Here is a 22602-nt window from a genome sequence, read left to right as displayed (position 1 = left end):
GAGAGTGCAAGAATCACTCAGACCGATTATGCCATTTTTGTAATAAACTCACTATGCCAGATAGATAGTCTAAAATTACTCTTTTTTGTGAGGAAAAGGTATCATGTCTACTTCGTTGTTAAAATTGGTGATCAGGACAAACCTTTCGCATCTCGTATGTGCTGCACTATGTTCAATGCATCTGGGAAGCAAGACGTACGCTACACTAAAACCAGGTTCACACAACGTTCTGTCAGAAGCTCTCGTGGATCATCATAGAAATTCTACCTTCGCCACTGCACATCAAATTTAGCCTAATGAAAAATTTTGTCAAGACACTCAACAAAGAAAGTAGAGCTCTTGCTTTCCTAGGTCAGAAATTTCCAAGTGTCAAACTAAAAGCAGATATTTTTTATGGGCCTCAAATCAGGGAAGTTATGAATGATTCTAAATTCGATGATAATAAAGAGGATAAAGATAGTAATGCCTGACTCGCATTGAAGTCTATTATTAAGAGCTTTCTGGGTAACAATAGGAACCCAGAGTATGAAAATGCTGTTGAAGAACTCAGAGTTACTAGGCTCTAGGTCCATAAAGATGCACTTCCTCAACTCACATTTACTGTAGATTATTTTACTGAAAACTATGGGAAATGCAGAGAGGAGCAAGACGTGCGCTTTCAGAGAGACTTCGAGCGAAGAAAAAAGAGGTACCAGGATCTTTGGGATGTGAACATTCTTGCAGACTATTGCCAGTACCGCAAGAGTTACCGCGTTCGATCTTCGCGTATTGCTTAAATTTCCTTAAGTTTGTATTTGCTAATGGTATTCCACTATCGCTGTCGTAACATTTTGCTCATAATATGCCCTATGACAATTTATTAATCTACCCAAAACAGCGATTCCTTTTTTAATGGTTCATTTGTTGTTAGCAATAAGGAGTTTGTGTTTACGCTCGAAGTGATTTTAACTTTGATAAAAGGACTTGTGCTATTAAAGTCCTTGTCTAAACATACATACATACATACATACATACATACATACATACATACATACATACATACATACATGTATAAAATCCATAAAGTATAATAGGCCTATTGTGTTTGATAAATTTGGTTCAAAACATGTTAGACGAGTAGATGGAAATGTGCATGTATCGGATGGTTATTTGGATGGTTGAATGGTGATCGAATATTACATGAATTACTGTATAGATGGACGAATGATTTTGTAGATGGATGGATAAGTGAATGGATGGTTGTGTAAGTGGATAAACGGGTAATAGAAGAATTCGCGTGGTGGATGAAAATTATTATTAAAGTGAAACTGAGTACCCGCTGAAACTTGAATATTCCATTTCGATATTAACCGGGGCCTCTGAATAGATACGCAGCTCTATCACTGCGCTTGACCTGGCTAATGTTGGTGCATGTATCATACGTAGAATATTCCTCTCATCTAGTCTAGAATTAAGTATTCGCGTGGGTATTTACATCCGCATGTCTTCCGCTCCTTTATGATGAGCTGAAAACTAATTTGTTTAGAGACAAATTTCATTTTTGCTCTAAAGTGCAGCTTTCAAAGGCAACAAAGTGCAATATTTATTAGTAATAAGCGGCGTGTTGTGTCCTGCCCAACAGGCGCCGCCTATTTTGTGTCCTTGTGGGACGTTTATGGGGCCGCCCTTTTCCAACGGATGTGATATGTTATGTATCGGTTTTGGGAATCCCTTAAGCGTCGAACTGGAGTGAAATCTTTATTTATTAACTATGCAGATAAGCAGATAAATATATGTGCGTTATTCAACGACTCTCTTAACAGACCGCTAGGGATAAATGGTTGAATATCTGTAAGATTTCATGAGTCTTGTAATGGATAAAGAGACTCTGGATGAACTTTCTTCTGAGCAATTCTGTTCTCTCTATCATTCCCAAATTCACCTCCTTATCGCATGGTGCCTAAATAAATTGAGTATGATAAAAAAAAAGTTATACTGATATTTGACTATAAACTGATAATATAAATTTATTATATACTGACAAAATTATAAGTGTTTTAATCATTATTGCAAAAATATTTTTAATTATTACATTACAAAGTTTTACTTACTTACAATGGCTTTTAAGGAACCCGGAGGTTCATTGCCGCCCTCACATAAACCCGCCATCGGTCCCTATCCTGTGCAAAATTAATCCAGTTCCTATTATCATATCCCACCTCTCTCAAATCCATTTTAATATTATCCTTCCATCTACATCTCGACCTCCCCAAAGGTCTTATTCCCTCCGGTCTCCCAACTAATACTCTGTATGCATTTCTGGAGTCGCCCATATATGCTACGTGCCCTGCCCATCTCAAACTTCAGGATTTAATGTTCCTAATTATGTCAGGTGAAGAATACAATGCGTGCAGTTCTGCGTTGTGTGACTATCTCCAGTCTCCTGTAACTTCATCCCTCTTAGCCCAAAATATTTTCCTAACAGCCTTATTCTCAAACACTCTTGATCTCTGTTCCTCTCTCAAAGTGAGAGTCCAAGTCTCACAACCATAAGGAACAACCGGTAATATAACTGTTTTATAAATTCTAACTTTCAGATTTTTTGACAGCAGACTAGATGACAAAAGCTTCTCAACTGAATAATAGCAGGCATTTCCCAAATTTATTCTGCGTTTAATTTCGTTCCGAGTATCATTAATATTTATTACTGTTACTCCAAGATATTTGAATTTTTCCACCACTTCGAAGGATAAATCTCCAATTTTTATGTTTCTATGTACAATATTCTGGTCACGAGACAGAATCATATACTTTGTTTTTCCGGAATTTACTTCCAAACCTATCTCTTTACTTGCTTCAAGTGAAATTCCCGTGTTTTCCATAATCGTTTGTGGATTTTCTCCTAACATATTCACGTCATCCGCATAGACAAGAAGCTGATGTAACTATTCAATTCCAAACCCTCTCTGTTATCCTGAACATTCCCAATTGCATATTCTAGAGCGAAGTTAAAAAGTAAGGGTGATAGTGCATCTCCTTGCTTTAGCCCGCAGTGAATTGGAAAAGCATCAGATAGAAACTGCCCTTTACGGACTCTGCTGTAAGTTTCTCTGGGACACATTTTAATTAATCGAACTAGTTTCTTGGAAATACCAAATTCAATAAGAATATTATATAAATCTTCTCTCTTAATCTAGTCATATGCCTTTATGAAATCTATGAATAACTGATGCACTGTACCTTTATACTCCCATTTTTTCTCCAATATCTGTCGAATACAAAAAATCTTATCAATAGTCGATCTATTACGCCTAAAACCATACTGATGATCCCCAATAATTTAATCTGCATAGGAAGTTAATCTTCTCAAAAGAATATTGGACAAAATTTTGTGCGACGTCAGCAAAAATGATATTCCATAAACCAGGAATATGAGTCAAAATATTTCCATTACATTCATTAAGTTACTAATTAGGTTGCTCTTCGTAACTAACACTCAGCAAGACAGTAGAAATTGGTGATTTCGGACATGTTTCATTTGTACAATATTCATATCGAATTGTAGCTAAGTTGACTATGATCTGGAACACGTAAGTATAACGCTGCAACATTTTGTAAACAGATTTTTTTCTGCGTTTATAACTATGTATACTACTTTAAGTTAATAAAGATTAAATCAATATCGTTATTTTGAATTTCCCTGACGTTGGGAGAAATTTTGAATTGTATTAATTTATCGGAAGATCTACAATATAATAGATCGTGATATCTGTGTAAAACAGTTGATGGACGAAAAGACAGCAATTGGACAATTCATAATCTCCTCTTGTAGATTTAAAATAAGCCTATGATAGAATGCGACTGAAAAAGCTGTTTGTAATTTTTGTGAATAGTAATCTCAACACAAATATCACAATCCTTGTATTATAAACTTGTATAAAAATTCAATGTCCCGAATTAAAATAGGCACAAAATTGTCTGATAGATTCACTTCCAGTTTGAAAGCACTTCCTGTTTACTGCCTTTCTTCCATCTTAAATACCAATTACTTTTCCTCCTCCTCATCAGGCTCAGTATTATTCTTTCTTCACCCACTCTTTCTACCACATCTTCATCACTTATTCTCTCTGTCCATTTTACATGCTCCATTCTTCTCCATATCCACATTTCAAATGCTTCTATTCGTCTCTCTTCACTTCGTCGTAATGTCATGTTTCTGTCCTATACAATGCCACTTTCTACACAAAGCACTTCCCTAGTCTCTTCATTAATTCTTTTACCAGAGGTCCGCAGAAGATGATCCTTTTTCTATTAAAAGCTTCCTTTGCCATTGTTATCCTCCTTTTGATTTTCTGGCAGCAGCTCATGTTCCTGCTTACAACACATCCCAAATATTTAAAGTTCTCCACTTCTGTCGCCGAATTGCAAAAGGGGACAAGTCCACGAAAAAAAAATTGGGTTTTTATGCCATCTTGTTTATCTCGTAGATAGGGTCGGGATAGCATATGTAAAGTTGCAGATGGTATCAGATCCACTGCTAAAAAGATGTTTGAACTGACCACACTTTTGCAAAACGGGACTAGTCCTATGTACATTAGGATGCAGAAAGGGACAAGCACCACAGATTACATACAGGTTACAGAATGGGACAAGTCCTTATGTTAGTGTGTATCCATTGATAAGTCAGGCTGCAAAACCAGTAGAGTCTCACTACAATCGAGCTAAAAGCACAATAAAGTAGTATCTACCTCGTGAATTAAATAAAATGATCTTGTGTGGTATGTACCACAAATCCAGAACAAAAAGTTAAATATGACTGTTTCAGAAATATTTCTGATGCGGAATTTAACAAAAGTTTTGAAACTCTGGTAACAGATTGTAGCTCAACATGTATACAGATGCAGGAAAGAATTTGCAACACAAGAGGACAAAGTGAAAAAATCACAGTTATCTACTCAGTTAAAGATTTAAAAAAACCCGAAGGCCAAACAATTTTATAAGAGGATAAAATCCAATGATGAAGGTGTTTTCATTGTCTTGTGGCTGTCACAATAATCAAATTTTACCGAAAGTTCCAGATCAAAAGACATATTTTTCTCGTCAGTCATACATTTATAACTTCAGAATCTGCCTTGGCTTTTCAAACGATGCACAAACTTCTGCAAACACATTTACCTATACTTGGCTTGAAAGTGAACATAAGGACTCAAACGAAATAGCTCCATGCCTATTTCATCGCTTAAACAGCATAGACTTGACCAATATCCACAAAATTGAGCTATTCTCTGACGGCTGTGGTGGCCAAAACAAAACCAAATTGTTTTGGGTATGTTGAGCAAATGGCTTACCAACAATTCTGCTGCAAGTATTAAAGTAGTTGAATGTTTGTACTCAATAGTTGGGCATTCATATTTGCCACCTGATAGGGTTTTCGGTCGGCTGGAGAAGACGATTAGAAGTATGTCCACTATTGTTGTTCGAAATGTGTAGTTGGAAAATGTACAGAACTGAAGGCACTGTTATCAGAGTCTCGTCTGAAAGAAAGAGTCTCTGTATGACTGGAAAACAGCTGTCAAATCAGTCATGAAATCTCCTGTTTCATATAATTTTCAATTTGCTCCCTGTCAGAGGTTGAAACTGACTAGAAAAGCTGGTGTTGTACTCGTCCAAGGAGAAGTAAATTGCACAGAGTCTGGTGTTGCCAAATCCTTGTAAAAGTGTGGAATGTCACTTAATTCTATTAGGAAAACTAAAATTGATACTGGAGTAGCTGTCTAAGTTGAAAAAATTAGAAGATGTTGCAGATTTACTCACTGCACATTTTAGTGAAAACTGAGCTACACTGCCTAATCCCCAGTATCATAAAGTAGTAGTGGAAGGCCCACAAAACAATGCTATACATAATCCAGATTCTGATTTTGATGAAATTAATGAAGAAGATATTAGCAGTTTTGTTTATAGCCAGTTTCTTTAGTGTTGCATGTTTTATTATTGTCTTACAGTACCTAATTGTTTCATTTTCAATAGGTTCAGTTTTTTACATTTTCTGTATGATAAAGAGTCATTTAATTCTCTTTTCTTTTGTAATCAAACAGACTTTCAAAATTTCAGTAAGAGAATAATATAGTATGTTTGCAGTTTTTTTTACTGTTGCAAATGTATTATTGTACTGAAGTTTATCTCTTTCTTTAAGAAAAAAAGATATCAATGTGCATTTAATTTAATTAGCGTAATAAAGCATTATAACTATTTTCTTTGTTTGATCATAACAGTCTCTGCACAAATAAAAGTGCAGAAATGTTGAAAAAAGGGACAAGTCCATGATCAAGTTACATAATTTTCAAATTTTACAGGAAAATACAAATCTATTATTATTGAAATTGTGGATGCTGAATGTATGTATCCATAGTGATCTAAATAGAAAAAAAAGTAGGAATATTTTAATTTTTTAAGTCAGTTACAGTTTTTTGCGATTTCCCAACAATGTGTTATTTTGGACGTGTCCCCTTTTGCAAATCAACGACAGACTTGTCCTACTGTCTGATTTCAAATTCGAACATTTAACCTCTTTAACTTTCTTACAATAACCACGATCTTCGTCTTGTTGCAATTATCTTCATCCAATACTGCTCACAACTGTCATTTAGCTCCAGTAGCATATTCCTTATTATCGGCTCCTCTTCTGCTAACAACGCCATATCATGAGCAAATCTTATGCACTTTATTCTTCTTCCTTTTATTATCAACTTTCCTTTGTTCTGAAAGCAGTTACTTCAAGTTATAAATATTAAAGAACGGTAATGGATTAATCTTTTTTTTTTTACAGAGAAGCATATTGATACATTTCTAAATTTGGTGTGTATTAATGATGACGATAATGATTATGATTCAATCGTATGAAACGTTTATTTCTATCAAGTGGTATTGTCCCTACCTGTGCTCATATAGTAATTTTCTCTTTTAATCCCCTAACATCGTTATATTAACCGACACACACAGGTTAATGATTATTACCACAGAGCGAAAACACAAGAAATTATGTTCTGTACATCATAAAGAAAAGGTGCATAAGTAGAATATCTATTAGTGTTGCGAAACGCTTGTAGGATCGGAATAAGTTGTCAAAATATTTGAAGTAGACTAGTGTCACTCTTCGCCCTAGACCCTCATCAAAATGTTGATGTATGGACACGTGGCTCAGGTGCCATGCAGAAAATCCGGCCTTGCTTATTGTGGTGCCTTGGACACCCGAAAGAACCTCTCTCCCCAAACCGGCTTTCCACACAATGAGCGCGTGTGTACATTTCTTTAAAAATCTTTATTATACGAACTCAAGTATATTCATGTGTTGGCTGTCTGTCTGTCTTGCCCTTTACGGATCTCAAATGTTTATAGTATCAGCTCCGTTTTCTTCAAATTATCACACCGTAATTCAGCGCTCTAAATCTCTCCAGGTGGTAAGTTAAATTTCAAAATGTTTATACATTTTTCATTTGTTTTCTATGCTGCTAAAATGTTAGAGTTTTATACACAGGAAGTATTTTGTGTACATTACGTGTTATCTCAAGCCGTGGTCTCGTATCATTCTGACTCCGAAATTAGGTAATCTACTACTTGTGAATAATTAATGCTTTTTCAGAGTCCTCAGCGGACTGTAGGTAGGGTAAACATTGGTAATTTCGTGGCAGTGGTTATTTCGTGATACTTTTTCTTTGCTCTTTTGTGAACTAAACAATGGTGTTACGAGATCCAAATTTCCGCCAAAGGATTGCATATGTTGTCCAGTTTCCAGAAATATAAAGCTAAGCTTTATGTGACTATTGTAGTTGCTTCAGTGAGCTTTTATGTTTGGAGAGAGCAAGTTTGCGTCGACTTCTCAGGCATACAAATTTTGTGGATGTTTGTAATTACATTACAGGCTTATTACTAAAGGTAAGCATATGATATTTGGTACAAAGATTGATTGTACCTTCATGAAATTTTAGGAAATGTTTTTGGAATTTTAGATACATCTGTAGTCGCCATATAGGCTTAGCTTTACTGATAGAAATCTTAGCTGTTTGAGGTGAAATTTTGTTGAGAATTAAGTGTTACATTTTATACTATTTAAAAAATGGTATTATAATAGGAATTTTAGAAATCTGAAGACAAGATGTGATAACAAAAAAGAAAATGGAGAAGCAATGGGTTCAGTGTAGTTTCTGTTCGAATTGTTATCATGCTAAGTGTCAATGATAAGTGCTAGATGACTTACTTGCAAGAATTGTGACAGAAGATGGAACATGGCTCCACCATTTTGGACCGGAGACAGAGGCAGACAATGAAGTGGCATCATGCAAATTCACCAAAGAAATAGAAATTCAAAAGTACACCTTCGGCAGGAAACGTTATGGCTACTGTGTTTTTGCATTCAGAAGGACTCTTGCTTGTGGACGTCATGCGACACGGAAGCACCATTAAATTCTGACGGGTATGTTGCAAATCTCAAGAAACTTCTAGTTCGACTGAGTCGTGTTGGACGACATCGGGAGAAGCAGGATGTTCTGCTATTGCACGACAACGCACAGCCGTATGTCAGTCACAAGACCACAGACCAGATCAGAAAATTCGGATAGACAACACTGAAATATTCGCCTTACAGTCCTGAACTGGCACCGTGCGATTACCATCTCTTTGGTAAACTGAAGGATCCCTTCGCGGAACGAGGTTAGAAGATGACTCCCTTGTGTACGCTGCTAAAGAGTGGCTCAGACGTGTTGGTCCAGACTTTTAGCGTGCTGGTCTACAGGCCCTCGTTCCTAGGTTAAGTAAGGCAGTTGAAAAGGACGGGGATTATGTGGAAAAATGACATTTTGTTCCTTAAGGATGCATCTACATTCTGTGAAAATAGCAAGTCTGTAGGATAAAAATATAATTTTTAAACAAACGTTATGCATTACTTTTGGAGTTACCCTAGTAATATAGACTATAGTAAAGTCCGTAATAAAAGTGTTCACCCTTTCAGGGCAAAAAAGATCGCTTTTCAATTTCAATATTTACTTCGATTTCATTCTTATTATGTGTTGATATGTATTTCTATGTTTTCTTGCTATGAATATTAGACGGAATTACTATGTTCGAAGTCTTGTAACAATAAATGAGAATTTCATTTGAATTTAATGAATTTTTCCACAATTCTTCTACCTCTCACCAAATTGTCAATGAAATATCACGAAATTACCAAGGTTATCACGAAATAACCAACCTTTTAGATTAAGTTGTAAAAGTGGTTTTTGGCACATATTCAAGAACGTATCCAATGTTTTATGTCTCCAGACTTATACAGCAAGTTATCGTCTTTTAGATGAAAAAATCGGAATAAGGATCTATTTACACATTTGCATTTTAAATTAGTTTTCATGAAATTATCACGAAATTACCAATGTTTACCCTATTGCTGTTGTTCAGACAACTGTGGTATAAAGGCATAAAAGACCAAACGTGTAACGAGTGATGATTTTTTATTGATTTATTTTATTGCCAGTAAGTTTGAAATGAATACAAGTTATTACAATGTAAGATAAACTAGCCCACTCCTGAATGAGTAAGACTCGTTCTCAGGAGGGGATTCCAATACAGACAAAAATAAAATGAAAATTAAATGTGAATACAGGTTAAGAAGTGTTTAGTATGTTTAAACCCAAACTATAAATCCAATGCAATATAATTTTGTTTTCTTATTAATTTGGAGAGGATTCGTGGTTAAAATGGTACCGGTACTAGAATAAAAATTGTTTAATAATCTGGGACCTTGACTCATGCTATGATGAAAAGCTGCATTGGTTTTACATTTAGGTTCATACAAACGGAGAGAATTCGTATTTTTAGTTCTATATTTATGTATATACCTTTCAAAGTTGTTAAGTTTTCTGTGAAAATATTTTAATAAAATAAAATAATAAATTTGTTTAATGTTGAAAAATTTGAAATGTTTAAACAACAGTTCACTTGAGTAATCTTGCTGCTTGTTTACACACGTTTTTAATACTTTTTCTGTAGTAAAATTAACGGATATAGGTTGAATGTATAAGTTCCACTCCAACCTATAATACCATACATAAATATAGATTTAAATAATGCTAAATAAATTGTACGTAAATAGTTAATTGACAAAATATTTCTTAGAACAACAAAGTAATATAATGTTTTACGTAATTTATTACAGATATAATGGATATGATTATTCCATTTTAAATTATTATCAATAATATTATACCTGAGTATTTAACCTCCTTAACTTCATTAATAACTGAACAATTGCAATTTATATGCGAACAATCAAAATTATGCATTTTAATTTGTAGAGGAGATGAAATTGGTTTATTACATTTATTTTTTAAAGAAAATGGGATAGCTATTGCTTCATCTTTATTAATTACAAGTGAATTTAAATCGAACCACTTTTTTTTATTAATTTTAAGCCGCAATTTGCATTATAATAAGCATCAGTCCAAGTTTTTCCACTAAAAGGTATAACAGTATCATTAGCATTGCTTTATAATCCTTGTTACATGCCAACCTTTGCACATCAAATGTAATTCCACTGAACGATGATTATTATTATTACTACTAATTTTAGTTTGTTATTGAACGACGCTGTATCAAGTACTAGGTTATTTAGCGTCGATGGAATTGGTGATAGTGAAATGGTGTTTGGCGAGAAGAGGCCGAGAATTTACCATAGATTACCTGACATTTTCCTTACGGTTGGAGAAAACTTCGGAAATAATCAAACCAGGTAATCAGCCCAAGCGGGAATCGAACTCACGCTCGAGAGAAAATCCGGAACGGCAGGCAAGCGCATAAGCCGATTGAACCGGTGGCCTATTATTATTATTATTATTATTATTATTATTATTATTACTATTATTAATTCCAATTAGAATACTGAAATCTGTATCATGCCGTCAAGAACGATCATTTGACTGCTTATAGTGCTGCTTTTTTTGGGCCGGAGGAAGTTTCAGAAATGTGTTGGACCTTGTGGTTTTAGATTCCATTTGGACAGCATCAGTATGGGAAATAAAGAATGCGACCTCAATTGGAAGGTAGTAATTCCACGTACACGTGCGCGGGATTCATTAGTGCATCTAAATCTACACAAAGTGACGTCACGCCTATATACTGAAGGCAGCAGACTTTCGGTATGAAGATGATAACTACTCGTAAACCCGTACCCTCTATTTACAGTACCTACCATCGATGGATTCATTATTCATTCAGGTGGAATAGGTGAGATGGAACTTTGAACACAGTCGTTAACATTTTTAAATGTGGGAAGAAATTTGAGTGAGATTAGAAACTATGTTAGGAATTAAAATCCTGCCTTGAATAGAAATTAGTGAAAATTTTGTACAGGGATAAGTGTTCCTCAACATAATTGGAACCTAAAATAGGCGAACAGGTTAACTCAGTGAGACAAGAAATACAGTTGCGTGTTCACTGATTCAGCTAAATGAAAGAATATTGGATAAGTCAATGCCTTCTTCGAACATCACTGCAACGCAACACAAGACAGAAGAAGTCATAAGCATAACCACTCTTTCTCAGCTTTCTGGTGATGAAGAATTTCAAGTTGTAATGAGGAAGAGAAAGAAGCAACATAAGCACCTTATTGTTGTATTGACTGCCGCACCTTTCGAAGTCGTTGTTCAAAGCCAGAAGATGAAATCACTATTTGTTTACATTTCAGCGCGAAAGTTAATTTGCAGTAATATAGAGGAATTTTAAGAAAATAATTGAATCTAGAAACTGTTGTAGTTTTACGAAATTGAGAAGACTAGTAAATTTCACATAGACTATATCTTGCATTCATATTTCGATTGACGATATAAATATACCTTTGATAAATAATATTAATGATGTTTGGCCATTTGGGTGTCTAATTTCACGATTTTAAGAAAAATTAAAACTGAGTGACACTACTTATACTACAAATGAACCTGATGGATCAAACGGAGATGCATCTTAATGTTAACATAAAATAAGTAGGTCTATGCATAATTCAGTTAATTATCTTGAAATCTATTGCCAAAATGTTAATGTTTTAAATACCAATATCTTGTATATATATATATATATATATATATATATATATATATCATAATCATCTTCATCACGGCATAAGTCTTGTGACTTGTCCGTCTTCAAGAAAACTGATCCGAACATCTCATCCGTGGCCTGCCGACATTTCTTCTACTTACAGGTTTATACTTTTATATTATTTGTGGTATACGATCTTCATCCATTCTTTGTATATGATCTTGCCATCTTTGTCTGTATTCAATGATTGTTTCATTTAGACTCCGAATTTCCAATTCTTTTCTAATATCTTCATTCCTCTTTTTGTCTATGAATTTATAATCTGCCACCTGTCTCAAAAATTTCATCTCAGGTGCCTCTATTTTCTTCTGTTGTAAGATAGTCAAGACCCAACTTTCACATCCATAAAGCAAGGTTGGGATCGCCAGTACTTCGTAAAGTTTTAAAAGTGTTGCCCTATTACAATTTTTAAAAGTTCTTTTTATTGTACCACATAGTGTTTGGAATTTGTTTAATTTATTTTGCACATCTCTATTGCCGGTACATGACACAGTGTAACCAAGGTAATTAAAATCACTTTGTTGTTGGAGGGGTTTATTATTTATGCAAATGTTTGCTCGTAACAGATCTCTTCCTCTAAGAGCCATTATTTTCGTTTTTTTTTTTCATATGAGATTTGAAGATTATGTTCACTTGTAATAATATTTAATTCATGTATGGCTCTTTGTAAATTATCTTCCGAATCTGCAATTAAGATCTGGTCGTCAGAAAACAACAGTGTATCAATGTTTCTCCCTTTTATTTTAAAATGTATTTTAAGCATAGTCTGCTATCGTACAACTGCGTCATTAATATATATATATATATATATATATATATATATATATATATATATATATATATATATATAAATAGGGTAGGCGATGATGGACACCCCTGTCATACTCCTAAATTAATCTCTACTAAATTATCCTCTTCTATGGATTTCTCCAATTTAAACTTCGTATTTGTATACATACTTTGTATTACTCTTATAAGATGTTGAGGAAAACCGTTTTTAATAATCATTTCCCATAGCAAATTTCTCTTAACTTTATCAAAAACTTTTACATAGTCTATAACAGCTATTAGAGGTGGTAGGTTATATTCTCGTCGTTTCTCCATAAGTTGTGTTATCGTTAAAATACAATCATAGCAGGAACGCCCTTTTCTAAACCCATTTTGTGAATCATGCATTATAGTTTCTGAGACTGGAGCAATTCTTTGTGTTATAATTTTTGCAAATATCTTATAACCTGAATTCAAAAGATTGATTCCTCTATAATTATCACATTTAGTTCGATCTCCCTTTTTAAAAATCGGGCATATCAATGCAATATTCCATTCTTCTGGTAAATGTCCATTTTTCCAACACATATTAACAAAGTTCAAAACCCTCGTTTGGAATTTAATCGACGCAAATTTAAATAGTTCCATATTCAAACAGTCAGAATTTTTTTTTTAAGTTCTCTAAAGTTTATTTTTTTAGTTCATCCATGCTTATGAAATCTACATTTTCACTAATTTTTTAACATTTGTGTATATAGGGTAAACATTGGTAATTTCGTGATAATTTCATGAAAACTAATTTAAAATGCAAACGTGTAAATATATCCTTATTCCGATTTTTTCATCTAAAAGACGATAACTTGCTGTACAAATCTGGATACATAAAAGATTGGATACGTTCTTGAATATGTGCCAAAAACCACTTTTACAACTTAAGCTGAAAGGTTGGTTATTTCGTGATAACCTTGGTAATTTCGTGATATTGCATTGATAATTTGGTGAGAGGTAGAAGAATTGTGGAAAAATTCATTAAAGTCAAATGAAATTCTCATTTATTGTTACAAGACTTCAAACATAGTAATTCCGTCTAATATTCATAGCAAGAAAACATAGAAATACATATCAACACATAATAAGAATGAAATCAAAGTAAAAATTGAAATTGAAAAGGGATCTTCTTTGCCCTGAAAGGGTGAACACTTTTATTACGGACTTTATTATAGCCTATATTACTAGGGTAACTCCAAAAGTAATGCATAACGTTTGTTTAAAAATTATATTTTTATCCTACATCTTTGCTATTTTCACAGAACGTAGATGCATCCCTAAGGAACAAAATGTCACTTTTCCACATAATTCCTGTCCCTTTCAACTGCCTTACGTAACCTAGGAACGAGGGCCTGTAGACCAACACGCTAAAAGTCTGGACCAACACGTCTGAGCCACTCTTTAGCAGCGTGCACAAGGGAGTCATCTTCTAACCTCGTTCCGCGAAAGGATCCTTCAGTTTACCAAAGAGATGGTAATCGCACGGTGCCAGTTCAGGACTGTAAGGCGAATATTTCAGTGTTGTCTATCCGAATTTTCTGATCTGGTCTGTGGTCTTGTTACTGTTATATGGCTGTGCGTTGTCGTGCAATAGCAGAACATCCTGCTTCTCCCGATGTCGTCGAACACGACTCAGTCAAACTTAAAGTTTCTTGAGAGTTGCAACATACCCGTTAGAATTAATGGTGGTTCCGTGTGGCATAATGTCCACAAGCAGAAGTCCTTCTGAATCGAAAAACACAGTAGCCATAACATTACCTGCCGAAGGTGTACTTTTGAATTTCTATATCTTTGGTGAATTTGCATGATGCCACTCCATTGTCTGCCTCTGTCTCCGTTCCAAAATGGTGGAGCCATGTTCCATCTTCTGTCACAATTCTTGAAAGTAAGTCATCTAGCACTTATCATTGACACTTAGCATGATAACAAATCAAACAGAAGCTACACTGAACCCATTGCTTCTCCGTTTTCTTTTTTGTTATCACATCCTGTCTTCAGATTTCTAAAATTCCGATTAGAATACCATTTTTAAAATAGTATAAAATGTAACGCTTAATGCTCAACACAATTTCGCCTCAAACAGCTAAGATTTCTATAAGTAAAGCTAAGCCTATATGGCGACTACAGATGTATCTAAAATTCCAAAAACTTTTCCTAAAATTTCATGAAAATACAATAAATCTTTGTACCAAATATCATATGCTTACCTTTAGTAATAAGCCTGTAATGTAATTACAAACATCCAAAAAATTTGTACGCCTGAGAAGTCGACGCGAACGTGCTCTCTCCAAACATAAAAGCTCAGTGAAGCAGCTACAATAGTCACACAAAGCTTAGCTGTATGTTTCTGGAAACTGGACAAGATATGCAATCCCTTGGCGGAAATTTCTATCTCGTAACACCATTGGTTAGTTCACAAAAGAGCAAAGAATAAGTATCACGAAATAACCACTGCCACGAAATTACCAATGTTTACCCTATATAAAGATGATTTAATAATAGTAACACCATTCTTGCCCCATGAGAGAAATAATTTTTATACTAAGGTATACTTCCCGGTGATTGTAGATTTAATAACACTAACAAAACTCATATCCCACCTCCCTAAAATCCATTTTAATATTATTTTCCCATCTGCGTCTCGGCTTCCCTAAAGGTCTTTTTCCTTCCGGCCTCACAACTAACACTCTATATGCATTTGTAGATTTACCCATACGTGCTACATGCCCTGCCCATCTCAAGCATCTGGATTCAATGTTCCTAATTATGTCAGATGAAGAATACAATACATGGAGTTCTGTGTTTTGTAACTTTCTCCATTTTCCTTTAACTTCATCCCTCTTAGCCCCAAATATTTTCCTATGAACCTTATTTTCAAACACCCTTAACCTATGTTCCTCTCTCAAAGTGAGAGTCCAAGTTTCACAACCATAAAGAACAACCGGTAATATAATTGTCTTATAAATTCCAACTTGCAGATTTTTTGACAGCAGACTGGATGATTAAAGCTTCTCAACCGAATAATAACAGGCATTTCCCATATTTATTCTGTGTTTAATTTCCCCCAACTATCAGTTATATTTGTTGCTGTTGCCCCAGGTATTTGAATTTTCCACCTCGTCAAAGGATAAATTTCCAATTTTTATATTTCCATTTCGTGCAATATTCTCGTCACGAGACACAATTATATGCTGTATCTTTTCGCGATTTACCTCTAAACCTATCTCTTTTCTTGCTTCAAATAAAATTCCCGTGTCTTCCCTAATTGTTTGTGGATTTTCTCCTAAAATATTCACGCAATCCGCATAGACAAGCAGCTGATGTAACCCGTTCAATTCCAAACCCTCTCTGTCATCCTGGACTTTCCTAATGGCATATTCTAGAGCAAAGTTAAAAAGTAAAGGCGATAGAGCATCTCCTTGCTTTAGCCCATAGTGAATTGGAAACGCTTCTGAAAGAAACTGACCTATACGGACTCTGCTGTACGTTTCACTAAGACACATTTTAATTAATCGAACTAGTACCTTGGGAATGCCAAATTCAATAAGAATATCTTATAAAACTTCTCTCTTAACCGAATCATATGCCTTTTTGATATCTATGAATAACTGATGCACTGTACCCTTATACTGTCATTTTTTCTCCATTATCTGTCGAATACAAAATAGCTGATCAATAGTTGATCTATTACGCCTAAAACCACACTGATGATCCCCAATAATTTCATCTACATATGGAGTTAATCTTCTGAAAAGAATATTGGACAAAATTTTGTACGACGTCAACAAAATGATATTCCTCGAAAGTTACTACAGTTAATCTTGTCCCCCTTCTTAATGATAGGTACGATTATGGACTCCTTCCATTTTTCTGGTACAATTTCCTTTCCCAAATAGCAAGTATAAGCTTATAATTTCGTTAGATAATGCGCTTCCATCCTCTTGCATTAATTCTGCTGGAATTTGATCGATACCTCTAGACTTATAATTTTTCAGATTTTCTATCGCAATTTCGACTTCAGAAAGAGTAGGTTCGGGTATAATGACTCAGTAGTGTGTACTTCAATTTCGTCCCGATCATGTCTATTTGGGCTGTGTGTATTTAGTGAAATAAATAAATGTATTTTAAAAAATTAGAACATTCGTTTTTGAGAAAATAAACTTACTTAAACGATATATATAGCGTTTAATAAGAGTAAACATGTAGTTTGATTATTTTAATAGTGTTAAACTATATGTATGCGTACAGGATATATGTTTTATATAACTACCATCAGACTTTCTCCTGATGGTATAAATAATTCACCACTGTTCTGTAAAATACAAAACACAAGTAATAGTCAATACAGTATAAATATCCGTGAAATTTGATATTGACTTTTTTAAAGACACTTTTCAGCAACTGGGTTATGTAAAATCTAAATTCAACTTTGGGCGACAATTGAACATTAATTTTCTCAAGAGACATTATATCGTACCTCAAGGGTTCTTTTGCAAGCCACAAATTATATATTTCCACCACAAGGTGTTCGATATCTTCTTCTTCTTGAAGGTAAAGTTAAAACGTTAAATTTAATTTCATTTGTCTTCGTTTTCGTTTAGAAAAAAAAAAATCCATAATCTGTTTTGAATCTCCTAAGAATTTGCGACAAATGTAAATCAAAATATTTATATTCTAAATATTTACAATAATGAACTAAAACGTATTCGTAAAAATATCTAATTTTATATTCGGACAGAAAATTAAGCATTATTAAATCATCAATTTTTAAAGTAATAATTCTCAAAATAGTAAGTAATTTTCATATAAATTCATGAAATAACTGAGTGAGCACAAAACTTATATTATACTGTATATATATATATATATATATATATATATATATATATATATATATTTTCATTCAGAAACGAATAATTAAAATTTGCTTAAAGATTTATTCCCATTTTTATGTTTTCTAAACTGTACAAATATATAAGATATACATTATTAAAATATTATCATACAGATCGTAAAATATATAAAGAACATCATTTTTAATTTACCAGACGAAATTTGACAATCCTTTAATTGAACCTAAATTTTACACAACCACTGGATTAAATCACATAGAGAGTTACGGGCAAAGTTTATACAACTCCATAATATTGATAATAAATCCAGACCTAGACAATTTTAATTTTAATGAATTTAAGAACAAATTTAATCAAATTGTTTAGTATTTTTTTTCTTTTTTCTTTCTCTTAATTTCAATATATTTATTCATTCCAACTTATATTCTGTTCTTGACTTGATTCTCTACTTTTACCTTCGTAATTATCCCTGTTCTGTAATGATTGTATTGGATTTTGTAATTATATTGAATTTACTTCATGTTCCATTTAGTACAAAATAGTTATTTCTATTAAGTGTCTCCGAACACGAACTTGATCAAACGGGTGTGCACTACGTCAATTATAGGTCTACGTATTTATTTTGTATTGAAATACAGCAATAAATATTGAAAATTTGAACAAGTCTAACAGATTGTAAAAATATTAAACAAATATAAACCTAAATATTTGCTACATCCTAAATATATATAAATAACAATCTATATACCTACTAATAAATATCTAAATATTTATATTAAATATACTATAGGAATTTTCAATTTCTATTGGAAGAAATTTTTAATTTCTCATTACTTATTTCAAATCAAACATTTGAAAAGCAATGAAGATTGGTTGATTTGAGAGATTTTTTTTCTAATATTTTCATTTTAAAACTTTCTTTTTTAATTTTTGAAAAAAAATGGAACTCGTCAATTTCAATGTCAAAGTGTTATTGTATTGCAGTCCAATGCATAAATTCACATCTGACCACGTAATGGAGCCAAAACCACGCAAACAGCTGCTACGCACTAATGTCTATAACTCTCACTGCTCTTATTTGAGTCAGTTGCCAGGCCATGCTCTGGAGTAATACGGAGACACATACTTTGAAGTTATTAGTGAACATTAATGGATTTATATCCCTGAGGGTGATGGATTCAATTTGTTACCTCGTAACAACTACTTACCACTACATACTGATCCAAAGATTCCCAGAACATATCTTACATTTCTTTAAAATTTATTTCAAATTTATATATTTAATACATCTGGTTTACACTAAATTAGGCATTATAGCCCGAAAGAGTAGAAGCTCGTGGTAGAATTAAAATATGTACTTCTGGGTGACCAAAGAATCAGAATAAGTGTTGATATAAAATTGGGTCTCCTCCTCCTGCTGGTTCAAAAAGAAAATGTATTTAGATTTCGGTCAGTTAATAGTACAGTAATTGCTCCAGCAAGGACTGGTAGTGATAATAATAATAATAATAATAATAATAATAATAATAATAATAATAATAATAATAATAATAATAATAGGGCTGGCTCGGGCGTCGTTCAATTTAGTTGTACAAAATATAAATGATCTAAATATAAGTAATGATAGAGTGCTTTTCTTTATAATTTTAATGCCCCTGTTAAGAACTGGTCACCTGGCTGTTACTCTGAAGATGTTCATTACTATTTAAATTTTATGCTTAGTCATAGGTAGGCCCTATATATTTTCATCATTTTGTTGTCTTGAAATTCAACAGAAAAGTAACACTGTTAACAGTAAAAACTTACTTGTTTCGGTTTTATAATATTGTAACGTATTATAGTGATGTTGGCATAACCTACCATTTATTAATTTCGCAAGATGAGTATAATCCACCCCTGTTAAGGGGTTAGGTACAGCTTACAGCAGTAAATTTTTTGGAAATGTTCAAAATTTTTTCTTCCATTACTTTATCTTGTATAATAATGAAAATTGGTATGTGTAAAACACTATTCTTCTGCTATATGAAAGAAATGTTTTTACGAAAAAAAAAAAAAAAAATTAAATACTTTTTTTTTTTCAAAATTCATAATGGTGGCAGTGGTGAAGCATTTCCCTTATAGCTCATAAACTTATTAACTTGTTCATGTTCTCTCTCTTTTATTTTATTGCTGAACATCATTTTTGCAATATCATGCTATTTCAACTACATTCCTTAATAAATAATATATATTTTTATTTTGTGTTAGAAGAAAATACTGATATTTGACAATTTTTTAAAATGAATTTATTTTTTCTTAGATAATTTATCAAAGGTAGAGAAGTAACCTTGCATCATATTGTAGATATGACGTAAATACACACAAAAACGTTCATCACATAATGTTGGATAGTTTTTTAGTTATGTCGAAAACGCTTCATCACTGCACAGTGAAATGAATTTTGAAAAAAAAAAAAAAATGGAAATAATTATTTTTAAATCGTAAAAGTATTTTTTCTTATAGCAAAAGAACAGTGTTTTATACATACTAATTTTCATTATTGTACACAGTAATTGTAGGAAAAAAAGTTGAATAGTTTTAAAAATTTACTGCTATAAGCTGTACCTAACCCCTTAAGTTCAATGAAAATAATGCTATATAAATATAAGATAGATTGAAGTAATCACCTTGAGTATAATTTAGATACGGAATCTGGTGACGTTGAGAAGATTAATTTATAAAATCATGATTAGTCGCCCATTGACCAAGATAAAGATTTCGACAATGCAGTGATTTCACTCAATTCAGTTATTAAAACTCTATATCGCAGATAATTCGTCACCAAAGAAATATTTTCAATATTAGTTTTCTAATAGCTTATTTAAGATCAAAATGTAAAAGTAAGAAAAATTGAAGTCGGAATATTATTATGAAAAATGTTCTTACTATACAAAACATGTTAAATAAAAACTAAACTCGGATAAAATTACGCAGTTAGAAAACATAGACGATATGTAATACTTTTGGAAATACATGGATCATTTCGTTAAAATAATTAATAGTCGAACAATATTTCATTTCAGTGATAAGTATTTATAGATAAAAAATATTATTATTAATGCTTTCGCTGATCACTTCAAATTTTTTCATGAGATAATAATTATAAATTTTCTTGTGCAAACAATATTATGACTACTGCAGACAGTATAACACAAACGCATGATAAACATATGCTGGTTCTACTAAATTTAAACACACAGTAATCTATCATATTCCAAATCTAAATGAAATTGTAAACATCATTGTTTACAAATTTTTTCAGTATATTTCGATTTCAGCAAAGCTTAAGCTGTAGTTTTACATAACTTCTTGCTTTATAAATTAGAAAACACTGATATTTCTGTAAGTTACGTAAATTGGTTTAGAAACTGCTTGTGATAGACAATCCCCCATAGATAAGTTTCATAATTTTTGTAAATTATATAAATTAAACTGTAGGTTGCTACAGGGATGAACCTGAGAGCCTCTTGTTTTCATTAATTTCAATAGAGTTCACCTTCACAAGAATATGTTCTGACTTTATTATTGGCTAACGATTTAAAAACCTTTCTGTCAATCTCTCCATCGTGACATAAACACAGTCGGAAAACAGTCAGAAGAGAATTGCATGAAAATTAATATTTTTAAGACTAATATCATCACATTTTCTAGGAAAATTACTTTTCCTAAATTCAACTATAACTTAAATCATACTCACATTACTGACCGACTGACGCTGTTTCCTAAAGCATGTAACGCTCAAATTAATTAACTTGATTATTTATTTATATCTCGCAGAATATCATCTGAAATTACTGTATTTGTATTTCGAAGTAATCTGCCGGGTTTGGTAATTTCGCGACCTTAAGAGAATTTCAAATTTGCAGCGCTGGGTTTATTGTTGGGAATTTAGTTTTAAATTACTGATATCACACTATTCTTCCTTAGAAATAACATATAAAAATTTTGTAATGATGGGTAGTTTTGTACCACGGTCTGTGAAGTATGAGTTTCTATGACGGGAGTGATGTATTAAATATTACTGCACTGAAAGTCGTTACATAAATTAATTTTTTCCACTCTGACTATCGTAAGTATGCTGTTAATACCTTGCTTTTGGGAAGTAAATGGATTTTACCGTGGTATTGTTGGTTGCTATTGGCAAGTCACATTACTTCCCTAGGAAAAGTATAAGTTAAGTGGAGAGATGATTGGCAACAATCAATAGAGAAATAAAAACCTATATATTCCCAGACTCAGTTACTTTTATTTTATCTTCTATACACAATTTACTTCAAATGTGTATTAATATCAGAGTTGTTATAATTATTCATATTACACACAATATTAACATGATAAGTATAATCGTGTTTCATTCCGTAGTTATTCCAACATTTATTTTTTAAATATAGCTAAATCCTCCATAACAACCTCTTCACATGTACTAGAACCTACATCTCCGTAAAGAATCTTCTGGGCAACTTCTTTCTTGTTAGATAAACTATCGGCAACATAACTTTCTGCAAATTTTTACGAGTAGGAGATTTCCATTCCTCATTCCTTTCCAGGGCCAAAACGTCAACACCGGTGTGGGCCAAAAAATAGCAGAAATTCTACCAAATGAATGGTCTTTATGTGATTTGAAATTTTCTAAATTCAGAAACACCGCTATTTTACTAGGAATAATAGAAAAAGTATTCTTGCCAATTGTTTGGTTATAACTTTTTTTACTTTATCTCCAACCTTTAATCTAATCGCGTCACATTTCCTCATTATTTCGATATGATAAACAGTG

Source organism: Periplaneta americana, chromosome 6 (genome assembly GCF_040183065.1).
Source record: "Periplaneta americana isolate PAMFEO1 chromosome 6, P.americana_PAMFEO1_priV1, whole genome shotgun sequence".
Classification (NCBI taxonomy): Eukaryota; Metazoa; Arthropoda; class Insecta; order Blattodea; family Blattidae; genus Periplaneta; species Periplaneta americana.
This window is presented reverse-complemented; position numbering follows the sequence as displayed.